General features: G+C 36.0%; 1 long non-coding RNA gene across 2 annotated transcripts in view; it reads left to right on the top strand.

The window, feature by feature from the left end:
• LOC309866492 overlaps positions 1–19360 on the top strand; it is a 186125-nt gene that overhangs the window by 125642 nt on the left and 41123 nt on the right. Inside the window, exon 2 of one of the 2 annotated variants that reach the window (XR_014312718.1) lies at positions 14588–14671. This is a non-coding gene — a long non-coding RNA (uncharacterized lncRNA). Of the gene's footprint in view, positions 1–14587; positions 14700–19360 lie in introns of both variants that reach the window. The other variant, XR_014312719.1, reaches the window with a different exon arrangement.

Genomic DNA, 19360 nt, shown 5'->3' with positions numbered 1-19360 from the left:
TTGCATCCCTAGTTGCCACAAAAATATCCAGAAAGCAGCAGTTACCAACTAATTATTATTTCAATAAATATATAGATAAATACTAGTTATGCCTTTAATGAAAGCCTAACCTTTTTCTACTTTATTCTATGTGGATAAAAGTGTACTCTCATCTACATAAACTGAAAGACATAAAACTAATACAGAACTGATTCATAGTCAAGAACTAAGAACAAAGGGGCACCTGGGAGGCTCAGTGAGTTAAGCTTCTGCCTTCAGCTCAGGTCATGATCTCAAGGTCCTCAGATGGAGCCCCACATCGGGCTCCCTGCTCAGTGGAGAGCCTGCTTCCCCCTCTCTCTGCCTGCCTCTCTGCCTACTTGTGATTCTCTCTCTGTGTATGTCAAATAAATAAATAAAATACGAAAAAAAAATAGAACTAAGAATACAAATAAATTCTTTCCTCTTCAAGTTAACTTCTAATTTGTTACCCTTCTCTTCTGTAATAAGTAAAGGAAAAAAAAAGTCAGTGCTAAATTTTATAGGAGAGGTGTTTTATAATAATGCATTGCTTTGTTTCCAAAGGAATTTGAAATATTCTGATTGTCTGAGGGATGTCTATGTATGCACTTTACCCCCACCCCCACCACATACTCACAGGATATACTGTTTATTAAGTACAAGCATGCATGTGTAATAAATACAGACTGTAATCTCAGTTTTATAATTTACTAGTGATACAGCTTTTAAGGAGCTTTTGAATTTTTTGTTTGTATGTTTCTTTATTTCCCCCCAAATATGTGGTAGTTTCTAGAACAAATGACTAAAACAGATGTGAAAAATTTAGCCTAGAACCTGACATATAGTGTGAACTCAGTTTGATAATTATTTTTATTATATCAACAATTTTTCTAACAATAAATTATATTAGTAATAAGAATTGCTAAAAATAATTATTTGTGAGTTTCTTGAGGGTCTGAAAATATATTTGCTTTAAATTGGGTTTTATTTAAATATAATCTGGAGCTAAATTTTATTTTATTTTTTATTTATTTTTTTAAATATTTCATTTATTTATTCGACAGAGAGATCACAAGTAGGCTGAGAGGCAGGCAGAGAGAGAGGAAGAGAAGCAGGCCCCCTGCCGAGCAGAGAGCCTGATGCGGGGCTTGATCCCGGGACCCTGGGATCATGATCTGAGCTGAAGGCAGAGGCTTTGAGCCACCCAGGCGCAAAGCCTCTTTATTTTAAAGTAGGCTGATTATATATTGGCATATTCTGAGAGTTTATATCAATCCTTGCTATCCACATGTTTTGTTCTTTTGTATGTTTTTTTTTTTTTTTAAGATTTTATTTATTTTATTTAACAGAGAGATCACAAGTAGGCAGAGAGGCAGGCAGAGAGAGAGAGAGAGGGAAGCAGGCTCCGTGCTGAGCAGAGAGCCCCTTGCGGGGCTCGATCCCAGGACACTGAGACCATGACTTGAACCAAAGGCAGCGGCTTAATCCACTCAGCCACCCAGGTGCCCCTGTTCTTTTGTATGTTTTAAATTCTAGAGAACAATGGCTTTGTTTTTAGAACCTGTGTGTTTAGACCCAAAGATTAATGGTAATTCTAGTCTGGATACTACATTGTAAAAAGATCAAAGAACAAGGACCAATTTTTCTTTTAAACTGAATTGTAAATATGAGAGTTTTAACATTGTTTTGCCATTAATCAGAGATCTCAGAGAGGAGCTGTTAGTCAGGAGTTTGTAAGACTAGCCTTAGAATCTATGAGGACTCAGAGGACCTCAGAAAAGCTGTTATACTCAGTTACAGTTTATTACAGTAGAAGGATACAGATTCAAATCAGCAAAGGGAAAAAGCATATTGAGGAACATTCAGGAGAAACCAGGCACAAGCTTCCAGCTATTTCAATGGCATTGCATGGATGCACTTATTTTTCCAGCAACTGTGAGACAGTATGTGCATATTGTTTGCAGCCAAGGAAGGTCTCCCAAGTCTTCGTATCCAAAATTTAACTGGGGTTCGTACATGTAGGCATGTAGCACTTCTATAAGTGACCTCAGCTACACAGACTCCAGCTTCTTGGAGGCCAAACATTCATCGTAAATTTTATTAGTAGTATAAACTATCAGATCAAAGTGATACAACATGGCCGGAGGATTCAGGCATGCAAAAACAGGATTTCACCCTAAATCATATTGTTAGCATAAAGATTGAAACAAACAGTAATGCCTGCTGCAAAGCCTCAGGCACAGAAAAATACTCTTATCAAGTATACTACAAGGGCTGTGAGCTCTTATCCCAGGAGCCAGGAAAGGACCCATCCTGAAGATAGGTTTGTTTTGGGAACGCAAGGGTTTGAGTAAACCATGGGGAGTTAATTCTTTCCTGCACAGTCCAACCCCTGGCTCTTGACTGAATTTGACTGTAGCAAAATGATTATATTTTCTTGGTTATCTACATTTAGTATAGCACTGATATAATAGATACAGCATTAGTAACAGTGTGTCCGTAATTCTCATTAGGAGAAGGTAGGGTAGTGTAAAGATAGGCTTAAAGCAAGAATCCATTCTGTAGAGCCATAACATATATTTTCATATTTCTGCAGTTTTTAATTACTTCTCCCTTGATCTATATGCCTTCTGATGTACTTGTGTGGTGATATTTAGCATAAAGATTATCTAATGGTTAGCCCAAATGAGTTCTTCCTCAGGCCAGTAATTTTCCATCACAATTACATCTTAAAAAGGTTTTAATTTAATCTTTCAATGTTTTGATAACCAGTATAAGTATTATCATAGGACTTACTTATATATTTTTATGACAATGCCAGTGTTACATCATATCACAAGCTGATCATGGCACAATTCAGTTTTATTGCAGAAATTGGGAAGAAATAAAGAGATATTTGTTATATGTACCCAAAATAATCAACCCTTTCCCATATACTAATTTTTATTAATGGGCAACATCACAGTTGACCACGATTCAGTTGTTTCTCAGTTCCAAGTCAGTTTGGAATAAGGCCAGACACCTTGCCTTAGTCCAAAGGCTTATACTGAAGCTATTTATTTTGTGTTTTAATAATCTAGGCATCCCTTCCTCCCCTATGGATGTTAGGCAGAATAGTTCCTATTCTGTACGTCATCTCTATTGTAGGTAATTTGGGGATTATTTCAGTCTTAACAGTATTAATCTTCTGACCCATGACCCTGCTCACACCCAGTTCCAAATGCATCACTCCATCCTGTGATAGATTGCTATTGGACCTGTCTAATCTATCAGCTTGGTTGGTGCAGCAATATCCAAGTTCGTCGTTACATGACAGGAGCTACTTTACAAATCATGTTGAAGGGTATGCTGTAAATGGTGTTACCTCTCTATAGAATAGTGAGGGTATACATTATGATTAAGAGCTGAAATTCTGACAGGCAAACTTGGTTTTCCATACCCGTGTAACAATTAGGTATGTGTATAATAATAGGATTTATTTTTCTAAATAGAAAATTTGTTTAAAACCTATCTACAATTATAAATTCACTCCTTAAGATAGTCTTCTGTGTTTAGATTGAAGCAGGCTTTTATCTGTTGCTTTAGGCCATCTTTGATCACAAATACCTGCCTCCATCAAAATTTTGAGCTTACATATATATATATATATATATATATACATATATATATATATATATTTAAGATTTTATTTATTTATTTGACAGACAGAGATCACAAGTAGACAGAAAGGCAGAAAGGCAGGCAGAGAGAGAGGGGGAAGCAGGCACCCTGCTGAGCAGAGACCCTCCAGATGCAGGGCTCGATCCCAGGATCCTGTGATCATGACCTGAGCCAAAGGCAGAGGCTTTAACCCACTGAGCCACCCAGGCGCCCCCCTTTTTATATTTTAAAAAGTGGGGAATAGCCATAGAACTAGGTATACATCAGATTACTCTCAGGCCCATGGTCTATTACTCCTTTCTTGTGAAAAATATTATTTTTAAATTAAATAATATAGAATGTCCTAACCAACATTAGGATAAGAAAGTTTTGGGGGACTCCTGGGTGGATCAGTCTGTTGGGCATCTGCCTTCTGCTCAGGTTGTAGTCCTGGGGTCCTGGGCTCAGGACAGGCTCCCTGTTATGCAGGGAGTCTGCTTCTCCCTCTGCCTCTGCCTGCTGCTCCCCCTGCTTGTGTGCTCTCTTTCTGCCTCCTGAATAAATAAATAAATAATTTAAAAAAAATAAAAATAAAAGAATAAAATTTTAGGTAAACTTCAGGATTAAATAATAAAGTTTAAATAAAATGTGTTATTTTTGTTAAGTTTTATAAAAAATTCATGTTTTTATCTTGTGTTTTATAACTATACTGGAAATATTTTATGAGTTTAATTTGTTACTTTTAAGGTTCTTTCGATGAACGAAAAGGTCAGAAAGTGACTTTAAATGTACAGTCTATAGAATTCCTTTAAATTACAATATAAATTTAAAAAAGCTATTTTTTTTATTATGCAATAGAAAAAAAAATAGGAGAGTTGATTAATCATATTAAAATATAGGGCTCCTGGGTGGCTCAGTGGGTTCAGCCTCTGCTTTGGGCTCAGGTCATGACCTCAGGGTCCTGGGATCCAGCCCGCATCAGGCTCTTTGCTAAGCAGGGATCCTGCTTCCCGCTCTCTGCCTGCCTCTCTGCCTGCTTGTTACCTCTCTCTGTCAAATAAATATATAAAATCTTTTAAAAAATCATATTAAAATAAAAATTAACAGTATCAGACCTTTTGGAATTGATATTCTTAGTGTTACCCTGATTTTAATTATGTTTACTATCTCAATCTCTCTAATTCAGTCTTGATTGGATTTAATAAGGAGTTTAGATATGTCTTAACACTTTCAAATTAATCAAAATCCAAGTAATTTAATATTTAAAACATTCATCAAGAAGCTAAAGGTATATTTTCACAGCGTCTTCATGACAGAATGGTTGTTAATTTGGATATAAAGAATGGTTCATGTGGCATGTACTCTGGGCTACAGTCCTTTATAGGGTAGACTGCAGTGGACATTGTGAAAAATGAAACTCATTTGAAATTGGCACCTAACAGATGTGTGTGTGTGTGTGTGTGTGTGTTTGCTAAATTCAATTAATATAAGTTTGTGTTTATAAAGAAATAACATTCAACTACTAACACTCAGTGTAACTGGTAGTAGGATTAACTGAGAAGTTGCAACATGTCCACAGAAAACTGTTAGTGGAAATACTTTATATAATTGCACTGAAGTTATAGGAGATAATGGAGTTGGGATCAGACTGAAAATCATAATTTAATTCAATCATATTTTATTAAGTGAACAATTTCTTTCGAAGTTAGAATACAAAAATGTAAACACCTACAGAAGTTAAACAATCCTTTACTGCTCAACGGCTTTTTTATATGTTTCCTGGAAAAATGGGTTAGCTATGAGCTATTACTTTATAAGCATAATTAATTAGACATATAAATTTCAAAAACTAATTGGAAAAGTGCATTCAGTAGTGTTAGTGCCATAAAATCATTTAATATTGAAATAAAAGGCTTAAGTTTTAGTGAGAATGGAAAACTAAACAACTAAAAATCTTGAAATGCCATAAAATTAGGGAGTTAAATACTTATGAAAAAGAAAAATTTCTATCAGTTATCAAAGCTCTTGGAGAATTCTTAAAAGATGGAAAACTAATGAATCCAAATAATGGAAAAAGGAACACATAATCAAAAAAGAAAAAGAAAAAAAAAAACCAGAGTGTTGATAATCTTCTAGCACAGAGTCAGCAAATGTGAAGAAAATGAGAGCATCTCCATTAAAATTAAAGGAGGAAGGGAATACTCATTTCTTGCATTTGCCCATGTTGCCCATGTTAAATCTACAGTTGTCTGAGATAAGAATGTAGAATGTCAAGATTGGAGAAACAATATCTGGATAAATTATTATTTATTCAATATCTGAATATATTTAATATATATGAATATAATTATATATAAAATATAAATATATATATGAATATAAATATAATTTATTCAGTATCTGAATAAATTATGATCCTCAGAACAGGGAGATAAGTGGGCTATATGCCCACATGTCACTAGGAAACAGATCTCATTTTTTCTTACTAAACTTTCCATAAAGGGGACCAGCATAATAAGAGGCCATATTAAATTACACATAAAAATCATTATGCATCTTCAGTGATACAACAAATTGAAATTTATATTGAAGAAATGATTTACAATGTAGCACAGACAGGTCAGGAGATGGGAAATTTTGAAACACTGAGAGGTACAGAATCTAATTCATGGATAAAGGCAGTGATCACTGATGGCTACTGACAGAAAAGGAACCAAGAAGACGTTATGTGTCCCTGATGGAAGTACACACCACTTCCTCTCACTTATCCTTGAAAGAACCTCCTATCTTCAGTCTGATCAAGCCTTTTCATCTAACTACACATTTGTGGGAAAAAAGAAATAGTTTAGCCACACCATGGGATACAGTCCACAAAATAGAGACTGAACATTATTCTACATGACAGTTGACTCTGTGATTCAGTTTCTTCCACAAATGAATTACAGAGGAAAGGAGCAAAGATGGAAGGTAACTCTATAGATTACAGACATATGCATGGACCATACCTGGATGCTGATTTGAATCATAAATCCACTTATGAGATAACTGGGAAAATCTGAACACTAGCTCTTTTAAGTAAGATCGTTTTTTGAAAGTGTGATAATATGTTGTGTTTTTAAAAACACATCCTGATAGAGAGGAAGTGATGATGTAGCAGATTTAATTCAAAATAACTGCGGGGCAGGCATGGGAAGATGAGCAAGGGTGCTGATAGAGATGAAATACAACTGTCCAAGAGTAGTTACTGATTGAAGATCTGTGATGATACCTTGGGGTTCCACCCCTGAGGGAGGGTACCCCAGGGGTCCACTATGCTATTCTCTATATTAGCATGTGCATTTTAAATTTCCTACAATAAAAAGTTAAAAATGGTGAAAAGATCATTATGCATCTTCAAATTGAATAGTCATCCAATAATCACCAAATATTTGAGGGTAATATGAACATACAAGGAAAGGCATTGAACTTAAATATACTTACCTCCCACCTACCCCCCAAAAAAGATTCATAGAGGAAAAATAAAGAACCACAACTTAAATATAATTTCAGATAAAGAAATTGGTATCATTAAGATAAAACTACAACAGAAAAGATTTTATACATTTAAAAGATTATCATGGTTTAGGTGACTGAAGAAAGATTAGGTGTAACTTTGAGTTTGGAAATCAAAACTTCAGTGCTTGAGCTAACAAAACATTTCATATTGTTGAGGTGAAAAAGTAAAGATTCAGGAATTACAGCTAAGAAAATGCAACAAAGTCAAGGAGAAGAAAAACACCTTTAGAGTTTAAAAAATATGAAATGAGTGATTCAGCATATATTTACTCAAAGCCTCAAGAGGAAAATAACATGAAGAATAGCTTATATGTGAGCTGAGTATTTTCCATAATTGATAAAGATTATGATGCCACACATTGATAAAGCACAATGCATATTAAGGCACATATTAGTTAAAAGACATATCTACATTAACTGAGATGAAAATGCAGAATATCAAAAATGAAGATTTATGTAAGTCAGAGAGGAAAGATACGTTGTTCATATAAGAATGACAAAAATGATAGCCAACACTGAAGCACAAAAAAGCCAGCCAGGTAACAATGGGAAAATATCTTTAACATGCTAAGAGAATATAATTGTCTATAAAATATAAATGTGAAATAAATTTATTTCCTTTACAAAGATCTTTATAAAGAAAATACTCAGACCTTAAAAAATTTCAAAGGATTCATGAAGAAAACAATTTCAGAAAGTGGTTTTGAGTAAAGATAGTATAGATATGTTACTTAATCTAATATTGTATAAATAAATAATGATGGCTGCAACAGTAGTTTGTGGAATTGAGTAAAAGGGCACAATACTATATACATATGTAAGAGCAAGGGAAGCAGTGATTAATTTTGAAGCCCACATATTTGTCAGAAGATACATAATTTATAGTTACTGAGATATGATAAAATGTTAAGGTTAATTGCTGAAGGAATACAATTAAAGTGTTAAATTTCTGTACCAGGAGTAAAATGTGTAGAATAATCAATAGAGAAGCAAACAAACAAACAACAGCAACAACAAATAATTAAAACACAATCACAAAGTCAGAGACATAAGCTACAAAGGAGCAAAAGAAGGTTTATAAAATTAAAGGATGGGGGCACCTGGGTGGCTCAGTGGGTTAAGCCTCTGCCTTCGGCTCGGGTCATGGTCTCAGGATTCTGGGGTCAAGCCCCATATCAGGCTCTCTGCTCAGCAGGGAACCTGCTTCCCCCTCTTTCTCTGTCTACCTGTGATCTCTCTCTCTCTCTGTCAAATAAATAAATAAATAAAATATTTAAAAAAAATTAAAGGATGACTAGAAATAAAAAATGAACATGATAGAAGCAAATGCAAATATTTTAAAACTACAACAAATATGAAAATGATATAATCACCAGCTAACAAACATTTTATCAGATTATGGAAAAAGTCTAATGCTGTCATCTACTTCTGATTATAACAAAAACCATAGTTCCATCTCAGCACATTGTAGGCAAGGAGGACCATAGAGATGAAAATACAAAATGCAGCATCTCTTTTCATTAGTTCTTCCCTATCTTTCACATTCACGTTGAGTGAAATGGACATTTATATTTTATTAACCTTTTTCAGTTAACTGCTTCTTGGCTAGTAATTGCAAGTCTTTTTTTTTTTTTTTTCTTTTTTTAAAGAATGAGGACTGAAACTGAGAAAATGCGTATCAGTCTTAAGGAACATATAATTGAAATACAAGGAAGTGTAAAAAATAATATATATAGATAGATTTTTGTTAACACTGGAGTGCAACCACAGTTATATACAAGAATAACTACAACATTTACAATATTTTCATATGGCATTCAAGACAAAAATAAGAACATTAGCATAATTTTATAGCTGGAGAGGAATCCTCTCTGTACTGCCCATAAAGTGTCCTGATGAGTCACGAGTAAAGTTTTGACTGATTACTTGGAAGAATGCTTTAGCCGACTAATAAACTAATGTCATAGTAGTTGACCATAATGCTACAAAGTTATTTAACAGAATCTGGAGTATAGGAAATCCAAGATCAGAGTATCAGCATGTTTTGGTTCTGTGAAGTACCTTTTCATGATTTTCTGTGTCCTACATAAGGGAGAGAGAGGGCTCTGGCCTATTCCTTTTTTTTTTAAATTTTTTTTTTTAAGATTTTATTTATTTATTTGACAGAGAGAGATCACAGATAGGAAGAGAGGCTGGCAGAGAGAGAGAGAGAGAGAGAGAGAGAAGCAGGCTCCCTGCTGAGCAGAGAGCCCGATGTGGGACTCGATCCCAGAACCCTGAGATCATGACCTGAGCCAAAGGCAGAGGCTTAACCCACTGAGCCGCCCAGGCACCCTGGCCTATTCCTTTTAATAAAGACTAATCCCAGGACACCTGGGTGGCTCATTCAGTTAAGCATCTGCCTTTTGCTCAGGTCATGATCCCAGGGTCCTGGGATTGAACCCTGCATCAGAAACCCCACGCAGTAGGGGGTCTGATTCTCCTTCTTTCTCTGCCCCTCCTCTCTGCACTCACAAGCACTTTCTCTCCCCACTCCATTCAAATTAATTAATTAATTAATTAAATCTTAAACAAAAATAAGGACACCAATCCCATCATGGGGGTTCCATCCTCATAACTTAATCTAAAGCCAGTTACCTCTGAAACACCTAACCTCTGAATACCATCACATTGGGGAATCAGGGGTCAACAAGTGAATTTTGAGGGGACATAAGTATTCAGTTCATAACAATATGTTTAGAAAAAAATTACAAGGAATTATACCAGATAAAGTATTTTTTAAATTTCATTTTTTTTCCAAGTACAATTAACATAGTGGTTTATTTATTTTAGGTATACAATATAATGATTCAACAGTTCTATACATTTGTCAGTGCTCATCATGATAAATGTATACTAATCCCCTTTATCCATTTCACCCATGCCATCCACTCACTTCCCCTCTGGGATCTACCAGTTCGTTCACTGTATTTAATAGTTTGGTTTTTTGTGCATTATTTTGTCTTCTTTTTACTTTGTTTTGTGTCTTAAATTCTACATTTAAGTGAAATCATATGATACTTTTGCTTCTGTGTCTGACTTATTTCATTTAGCCTACTGTCTTCTAGGTCCATCCATGTTGTTGCTAATGGCAAGATTTCATTCCTTTTTATGGCTAGGTAATATTCCATTTCAGAGAGAGAGAAGAGAAGAGAAGGGAAGAGAGATCTATATCTATATCTTACATCTTTTTTTATCCATTTATCTATGGATGAATATTTGGGCTGCTTCTTACAGGTGGAAAGTGACATCTCATTGTGGTTTTAATTTGCATTTCCCTAATGATTAATTATGTTGAACATCTTTTTGTATGTCTGATGTCCATCCATATGTTGTCTTTGGAGAAATGCCTGTTCAGGTCCTGTGACCATTTTTTTTTAATTTTTATTTTTTATAAACATACATTTTTATCCCCAGGAGTACAGGTCTGTGAATCACCAGGTTTACACACTTCACAGTACTCACCATAGCACATACCCTCCCCAATGTCCATAACCCTACCTCCCTCTCCCGACCCCCAGCAACCCCCAGTTTGTTTTATGAGATTAAGAGTCACTTATGGTTTGTCTCCCTCCCAATCCTGTCTTGTTTCATTTATTCTTCTCCTACCCCCCTAACCCTCCATGTTGCATCTCTACTTCCTCATATCAGGGAGATCATATGATAGTTGTCTTTCTCCGATTGACTTATATTTCTAAGCATGATACCCTCTAGTTCCATCCACATTGTCGCAAATGGCAAGATTTCATTTCTTTTGATGGTTGCATAGTATTCCATTGTGTATATATACCACATCTTCTTGATCCATTCATCTGTTGATGGACATCTAGGTTCTTTCCATAGTTTGGCTATTATAAATATTGCTGCTATAAACATTTAGGTGCATGTGCCCCTTTGGATCACTACATTTGTATCTTTAGGGTAAATACCCAGTAGTGCAATTCCTGGGTCATAGGGTAATTCTATTTTCAACATTTTGAGGAACCTCCATGCTGTTTTCCAGAGTGGTTGCACCAGCTTGCATTCCCATCAACAGTGTAGGAGGGTTCCCCTTTCTCTGCATCCTCACCAGCATCTGTCATTTCCTGACTTGTTCATTTTAGCCATTCTGACTGGTGTGAGGTGATATCTCATTGTGGTTTTGATTTGTATTTCCGTGATGCCGAGTGATGTGGAACACTTTTTTCATGTGTCTCTTGGCCATCTGGAAGTCTTCTTTGCAGAAATGTCTGTTCATGTCTTCTGCCCATTTCTTGATTGGATTATTTGTTCTTTGGGTGTTGAGTTTGCTAAGTTCTTTATAGATTTTGGACACTAGCCCTTTATCTGATATGTGTTTGCAAATATCTTCTCCCATTCTGTCAGTTGTCTTTTGGTTTTGTTAACTGTTTCCTTTGCTGTGCAAAAGCTTTTGATCTTGATGAAATCCCAATAGTTCATTTTTTTCCTTGCTTCCCTTGCCTTTGGCGATGTTCCTAGGAAGATGTTGCTACAGCTTAGGTTGAAGAGGCTGCTGCCTGTGTTCTCCTCAAGGATTTTGATGGATATAGAAGACCAAATGACAGAGACCTCTGACCATTTTTAAGTGGATTGTGTTTTTTGGTGTTGAGTTGTAGAAGTTCTTTAAATATGTTGGATCATCCCTTATTAGGTATATCATTTGCAAATATATTCTCCCTTTCAGTAGGCTGTCTTTTAGTTGTATTGGTTGTTTCCTTTTTTTGTACAGATGTAGTCTCAATAGCTTATTTTGATGTAGCCACAGTAGTTTAATTTTATTTTCATTTCCTTTGCCTCAGGAGACATATCTAGAAAAATCATCTATGAATGATATCAGAGAAATTACTATCTGTGTTCTCTTCTAGGATTTTTATGGTTTCAATTCTCATATCTAGGTCTAATCTATTTTCATATATGGTATAGGAAAGTGGTCCAATTTATTTTTATTTTTTTGCATGAATAAAATATTATTTATTTAACAGAGAGAGAGAGAGATCATAAATAGGCAGAGAGGCAGGCAGAGAGAGGGGGAAGCAGGCTTCCCCCTGAGCAGAGAGCCCAATGCGGGGCTTGATCCTAAGACCCTGAGATCAGGACCTGAGCCGAAGGCGGAGGCTTAACTCACTGAGCCACCCCAGTGCCCCAAAGTGGTCCAATTTAATTCTTTTGCATGTAGCTGCCCAGTTTTCCCAACACTGTTGAAGGGACTGTCTTTTCCCCTTTGTGTATTCTTGCCGTCTTTACTATATTAACATTATAAATGCCAAGCATGCAAGTATCTACCAAATATGCCTAAACTAAGGATTTAATTAGTCATTGTATTAATGTAGAGTATTACTATTTATGTCTTACTAATACCACTCATTTTTTAAAGACTAGGAACAGTTGAGTCAACAAAATTAAAATGTCCCTCCCCTCAGGACCTATTTACAGCTGATTCCAGTTTACATTGTTTCTTTACCAAAATCAACACATTGAATACTATAACATTTTTTAATCTTTGTCAGCATGACCAACAAAGAACATAAGCATATTAATATCATAGCTTTCTGTTTTCACTTTATAATTATTATAAAACTAATAAATGTACTTGAGAATAGAATGAAACTGGAAAGAAAATCTCTTGGCTCATTTCACACCATTCATATTTCTTGATACTTTTTTATAGCTCTATTTTTATTACTTTTGGATACCATGAATTGACTCCAGGCAATGAAAGGTGAAAAATTTAGCTCACTTGTGTGAACCATCCCCTCCCCATATCTTCCTCCCCATGTGATCGAGTCCTTTAGATAGGCAATTATTGTTTCTTTAATTAGTTATTTTGAAAGTGTAATATTTTCAGAAATTTTATTCCTTCAAATTAGCTACTTCTTGAATCTGTACTGTGTAGGATACTTTTTCCCACTTATCATTGTCTTTATAACATCAAGGTTTACAAAATGCACATCTTATTTTGTAATAAAAAGTGCCTTGCTCTTCAACTATAAGTTTAGTCTAAAAATAAAAATAAAAATCAGCAATGCTCAGATTAGAATAATTGCATAATTAAAATTCTACATAAAACAAAGTGCTAAGATTTTTTCCAGTGAAAAAGAGTGTGTTGTTTAAATTGTTTTTCTTTCATAAGATAGATTTGCTTTGATATTTTTTCTGAAAGAAGAGCACAGAAAGGAGCAGACATGCAATACCCTGTTTTCTTTTTCTTTTAGAGATGTTTTTCTTCTGCTCTAAGATCTCTTTTATCCATTCTGTTTTTGCTTCATGCATATATTAACTTTTAAAATCTTTTTGAAGCATTTTTTAAGGATTTTAAAAATTTATCTCTGTCCTCAGAGTAGTCTTTTTTATAACCAAACTGTGCCTTCTGGACCTTCTTAGATCTGATGCCAAATATGCTATTTCTGTCATGTAATAGATGGCTACCACATTCATACAAAGTTATGATTCTGTTGATAAAATAAATTTCAGCTCTGGATGGGCAGCTCTGGTCACAGTCACTTGATATCCTATGGTTTGATAATTAGGTTCATTCTATATCATGAAAGATGTTACTTTACAAGCAGTGAGTAATTTCTGCAGTAAAAGGAATATCTGCTCCATAGTCATGGAATTGTATAGTGTGATTCTCATATGGGAGTGGTGAGAACACTATCCAGCATTGATCTATTGCAGGAAGCACCACAGGTTTTTCTGGGTAATAAGGCCTGGTGAATAAAAAGCTTGCCACCCAGTGAATCACTGTGAAGGTCTGGAACTCAGAAATGGCAATATTCCTAAGACTGAGCAATACTTCCTCCAACATCCAAAAGCCCACCAAACAATGTAGCTTTTTTATAATGTTAGTATGTGAGATGCAAAAACTTATCTTTTATATTACAAGGAATATCGTGTGAACGTTTGCATATATGTCATCCTCAGCATCTTAAGGCATTTTCCCCCCATGCCTTGGTATCCATGTTTCTTGCTAGAGTGTTTCGAGTACTTTCATTTTAACTGTGTGCCAAATCCAGTCAACATGATATCATCACTATACTGGGCCAATCTAAGGTTCGCTAATGATGTAAATTCCTGAGTACTATTCAGTAACAGAGAGCAGGAAATTTAAAATATTCCTTGGGCAAAATAGGGAGTAGATTCCAACCCCCTTCCTACATAAAAGCAGGTTTTTGTTTTTTTTTTTTTAATTGGTAGAATGGGGGGGGCGTGTTTGTCAGATTGCTGGTCCCATAGCACAGGCACAGATTGATATATCTCTTTTGATAGGAATTCCAAAGATGGCACAGCAACAGTTATAGCTGTTATTGCCTTGTTAGGTGATGGTTGGCTGACATGATTGTTCTGTGTTTTGCAGGAGACCAGTAAATGGAAACAGGATATGGTGTGACCTACAACTCTATAACCTTTGGCACAAATCTGCAAATCCTCAAAAATTATGGTATCTTTTCTTCTTTACCATCTTGGAGGTAAAAAATTTCGGGGTGTGATCAATGCTAGGCATTTGCACTCTGCCATCTCTACTGTAGTTGTTTCTATTTACTTGGCAGGAAATAATATGTAGATTCTCATTTGTGTTCAGAGAGTAGAAAAATGACCATAGTGTGAGTCCATGAACCCAGTGAGGCATTAGTCCATTTATCACCCACTTAGCCATTAGTCCATTTATCAATTGACCACTTACAGTTCCCAGTCTTAACTGAGTGCCATGATGATGCTTGGGGTTTACTAACCTGTCACTCAATGAAATCGGTCTTTGGAGGTGTAAGATTTACCCTTTCCCAAGTACTATGTATCCTTATGAATGGAATGAGGTTTAAGTGAGGAAGAATTAAGTAGTAGATATTTTACATTTTTATGAGGTCAACTTCAGTGGAAAACAAAACAAAAGCAGAGTCTCTTTCAATCAATAGACTCTGAGTATGGGATGTAGTTTTGTTGGAAACTGAGTTAGAGATTGCCATTTACCTTTTCTTTGAGGCAGCTTCTACTTCCCAGACTTTGCCTTTTCTTCTAGGTTATAAAGTCCAGTAACACACTAGTTCATTTTCCATCATTTCACTTCTACACATGGATCTACTAGCCACTACCATGAATAACTACAGATTAAAACATTCTAGTTTCTCCTCTGGCTTTATCGCCTGGAGGGCATTTCTTTCTCCATGACAATGAGAATTGCCCCAGTGGGGGGAAACAGGGTCTTTGAGAACATCTGTGTTGGTTGTAGTCCAGTGTGACCCTGAGAGCTATTATAGTGCAACCAGGATCTTTGATATCAATAAGGATACTATGATGAGTCAAGAACAACAGAATCTGCTTTCTTTTCCTTCAGGATTATACCTAAATGGTAATTAATTTCTCGGGCTCAAAAGATGTATCTACCCAAATATTCTTAATTCACTGAGTTGTCTTTTTCTTTTTCTCAGTACTCTGTTAAGGCAGTTCCTTTATCACCTCTTCATTTATTGCAGGATATCATCATGCCCAAACCAGCATCCTGAACAGGACCCTAAGCCAGAAATCACAAGAGAATATTTTTATGCCAATAAACCCTCCATTCTCTAACTTCAGATTTTACCTCCCACACATTTCCAGTGGCCTGCTGATCTCCTCAGGTATCTGTGAGGTGGTTCCTTGGATGCCTATACTACTCCTGGGAAGAGCTCAGGCTTACCCCACCCTAGTTGTTTGAAGATGGTGTGTACAAAGTAGGGGCAAATATTGTGTAGAACAAGAATCCTCTTGTGAGGCAACTGACTGCTTAGGGTTTTTTGGGTCTTCATGGCAGAGGCTTTTCTTTTCAAGCTGGTGGAAGGAGCTGCTGCTACCAGCTTGGAGGCTTCAGGGAAATCTGACTTGGAAGATCCTCAGACTGTTCCCCACTAATGACTCCATCCTAGGACCCAGATCTCCTCATTTCCCTATGATGACCCTGACTTCTGTTTAGAAGACTGTTGAGGCTATGTATTCATCTGTTGTAGCTCCTAGTTAAAAGTAAATCCTGGGTCTGATTTTCATGACTGTTTGCCCAGAGGTTATCAAAGTTAAACATGTCTTTAACAACAGCTTGGGGGCTTTCTTTCTTGTGTGCCTTGAGTTGTTATTTGCTATTCTGAATTTACACAATTTTGTGGGTTTTTTTAAAGGTCTTAACAGAATCCTCTAACTCTACAGGTTTTATAATTACAACTGCCTTCCTATGTTACAAATGATATTGTTAGTGAAGTAGTATGTTCTTTCGCTACTTGATACTGTTTGCCAAATAGCCACATAACATTAATTGGTGGCAAGCAGGTAATTCATTCAAAGGCCCTAGAATGGAGAAGGGGAGCTCATGTTCTAAAGGCACCTTCTCCCCAGTTAGGTGTCATGGTTAAGGTTTAATGGGGTTAGGGTAATTAAGGAGTTGATAAGCCAGGTGATGTAGAGGTTATTCAGGGAGGGGATGAGTGGCTTCTGCAAATCAAAGTGTTCTCTCTTTTTTTTCTGTCAGAGCATTAATAGGTGTGGCTTTTGTTTTTACAGTTAGTTGGTAATAATCCCAGCATCATCTGTAGGGTTAACAATGTGTCTGAACTGAATCAAACTGGTTGAAAAGTGGGTCATAGGGGTTTGTTTGGAGCTTGTGGCTTTTGACATCTGGTCTTAATTTCTAGTGGCAAGCTGCATCTATAAGCAGAGCTAGAAAAATGAATTATTGTGGCTTGTTATCAAGTTCCTGGTGACAATACTAGTAACTCAATAACTCAATTATTTACCCTCTGAATATACTTTAGTCAAGTGCTTCTATAAACAATAACTGTTTTTTGTTTGTTTACCTTTCTACTTGCCACAGGCAATAACGTTCTTTTTACAATCTGACCAAGTTGATTAATTACCAAATTCAGAATCTCATCCTGAGATTATATTTTTCAGGGCAAGTACAAACAAGAGCTGTAGCCTGAGTTTGCATCCTAAGGAAGTGCTGGAGTCAAGGGTTTGCATGCAGGCAGATTTCTTAGGAAATTGTTCCCAAGGAGCAGGAGTGGGAGACTACAAAATGGGAAAGAAAAACATAATCCAACTGTGGATTATTGTGCTAAATACTATACTGGGAAACAAGGTCTTGATCCCACTGGTGCCTTTAAAGAGCCAAGTAGAATGCACCGAAGAACTGATATATATAATCTGATTGATATATATAATATTGATATATATAATCTGAGTATATATGTATCAGCCAGAGTTTCTTCTTGTTGCATTTTAACTCCCTTACATGTCTAGATTTCCACATGAATCAGAATTGGGGAGAGGATTCCAACAGTCATCCCAGTGGAGGCTGTGATGATGACCCAGGGCAGAATGTGAAAACTGCTTGCCAAAACAGCTGGAGTATGTAAAAAAAAAAAAAAAAAAAGAAGAAAGGTGGACCAGACAGGACACCAAAAAAGTTTTACATGCTACTATTGTAGCAATTCCACCTCCGTGGTTTTACACAAGTCATTCTTGGACCCATATTCTCAGTGATTCATGTAGAAGGGGCTTTTCATTACAGCACTGTAATATCACATATTATAATCAACTTACTTCAGAAGTATCAATAGTGAGAGTGGCTTAAAACATAGTATACAACACTGTATAGTAGATAAAAGGAATAATTTTCACATGGGAGAGTATGGTATCATGAACAGAAAATGGGAAAACAGCAAAAATATAACTTGTTATATAAAAGTATATATATGTCGTAGAATTGGAAAAACCTCAAAGGGAAGGAAAGATACCAACTTGATGATAATGTTGATTGCTGGCAAAATAGGAAACAAAGGGGTTGTGGAGGCTGCATAGTGAGCTGCAGCTGTCTCTGCAAAACACATATTTTTTCAATATGTTCACTGTTTGGCTTGAGATTTCATTATATTCCCACTTCTTTCTAAGTTTAGACTCTTTTTTATTTTTTAATTAAAATGGGTTTCAAAAAGAGTTAGTAGAATGTCCTACCCTACAATATAGACATTGCACTACCAGGTATTTGCCTAAAAGATATGAATATAGTTATTTGAAAGGGCACATGCCCCCTGATGTTTATAGCAGCATTATCAACAATAACCAAATTATAGAAAAAGCCCACATTTCCATCAGCTGATAAATGAATAAATTATGCTATGTGTGTTTGTGTGTGTGTGTACACACACGCAATTAAATATTAGTCACAAAAGTGAATGAAATCATGTCATTTGCAATGCTATGGTTGGAGCTAGTGTATTGTGCTATATAAGTCAGTCAGAGAAAGACAGCTACCATGTGATTTCACTCATATGTGGAATTTAAGAAACAAAACAGATGGACAAAAGAGGCAAACCATAAAAAAGACTTTTAATTGTAGAGAACAAAACAAGTGTTGCTGGAGTGGAGGGAGGCAGGGAGGTGGTCTAAATGGGTGATAGGTATTAAGGAGGGCACTTGTCATGTGAACACTGGGTATTGTGTAAGTGATGATTCACTAAATTTTACTCCTGAAACCAATATTTCACTCTATGTCAACTAGTATTTAAATAAAAACATGAAACAGGGCGCCTGGGTGGCTCAGTGGGTTAAGCCGCTGCCTTCTGCTCAGGTCATGATCTCAGGGTCCTGGGATCGAGTCCCGCATCGGGGTCTCTGCTCAGCAGGGAGCTTGTTTCCCTTCCTCTCTCTCTCTGCCTGCCTCTCTGTCTACTTGTGATCTCTATCAAATAAATAAATAAAATATTTTAAAAAAAACATGAAACAAACAAATAATCAATCAATAAGAAATTGAGACTGTGTAGAGGCCATTCTCTCAAGTGAATTCTCTTTATAGGTTCAGCAACTGTTGTTTTTTTTTTTTTTTTAAGGAGGTGAGATTTATTTATTTATTAACTTACTTATTATTTTATTATGTTATGTTAGTCTCCATACAGTACATCATTAATTTTTTATGTAGTGTTCCATGATTCATTGTTTGTGTATAATACCTAGTGCTCCATGCCATCACTGCCCTCCTTAACACCCATAACCAGGCTTACCCTTCCCCCCTACCCACCCTCCCTTCTAAAACCCTCAGTATGTTTCCTGGAGTCCATAGTCTCTCATGGTTCATTACTGCCTTTGATCCCCCCGACTTCATTTTTCC

This window comes from Mustela nivalis (assembly GCF_964662115.1).
Source record: "Mustela nivalis genome assembly, chromosome: 6".
NCBI lineage: Eukaryota > Metazoa > Chordata > Mammalia > Carnivora > Mustelidae > Mustela > Mustela nivalis.
This window is presented reverse-complemented; position numbering and strand designations above follow the sequence as displayed.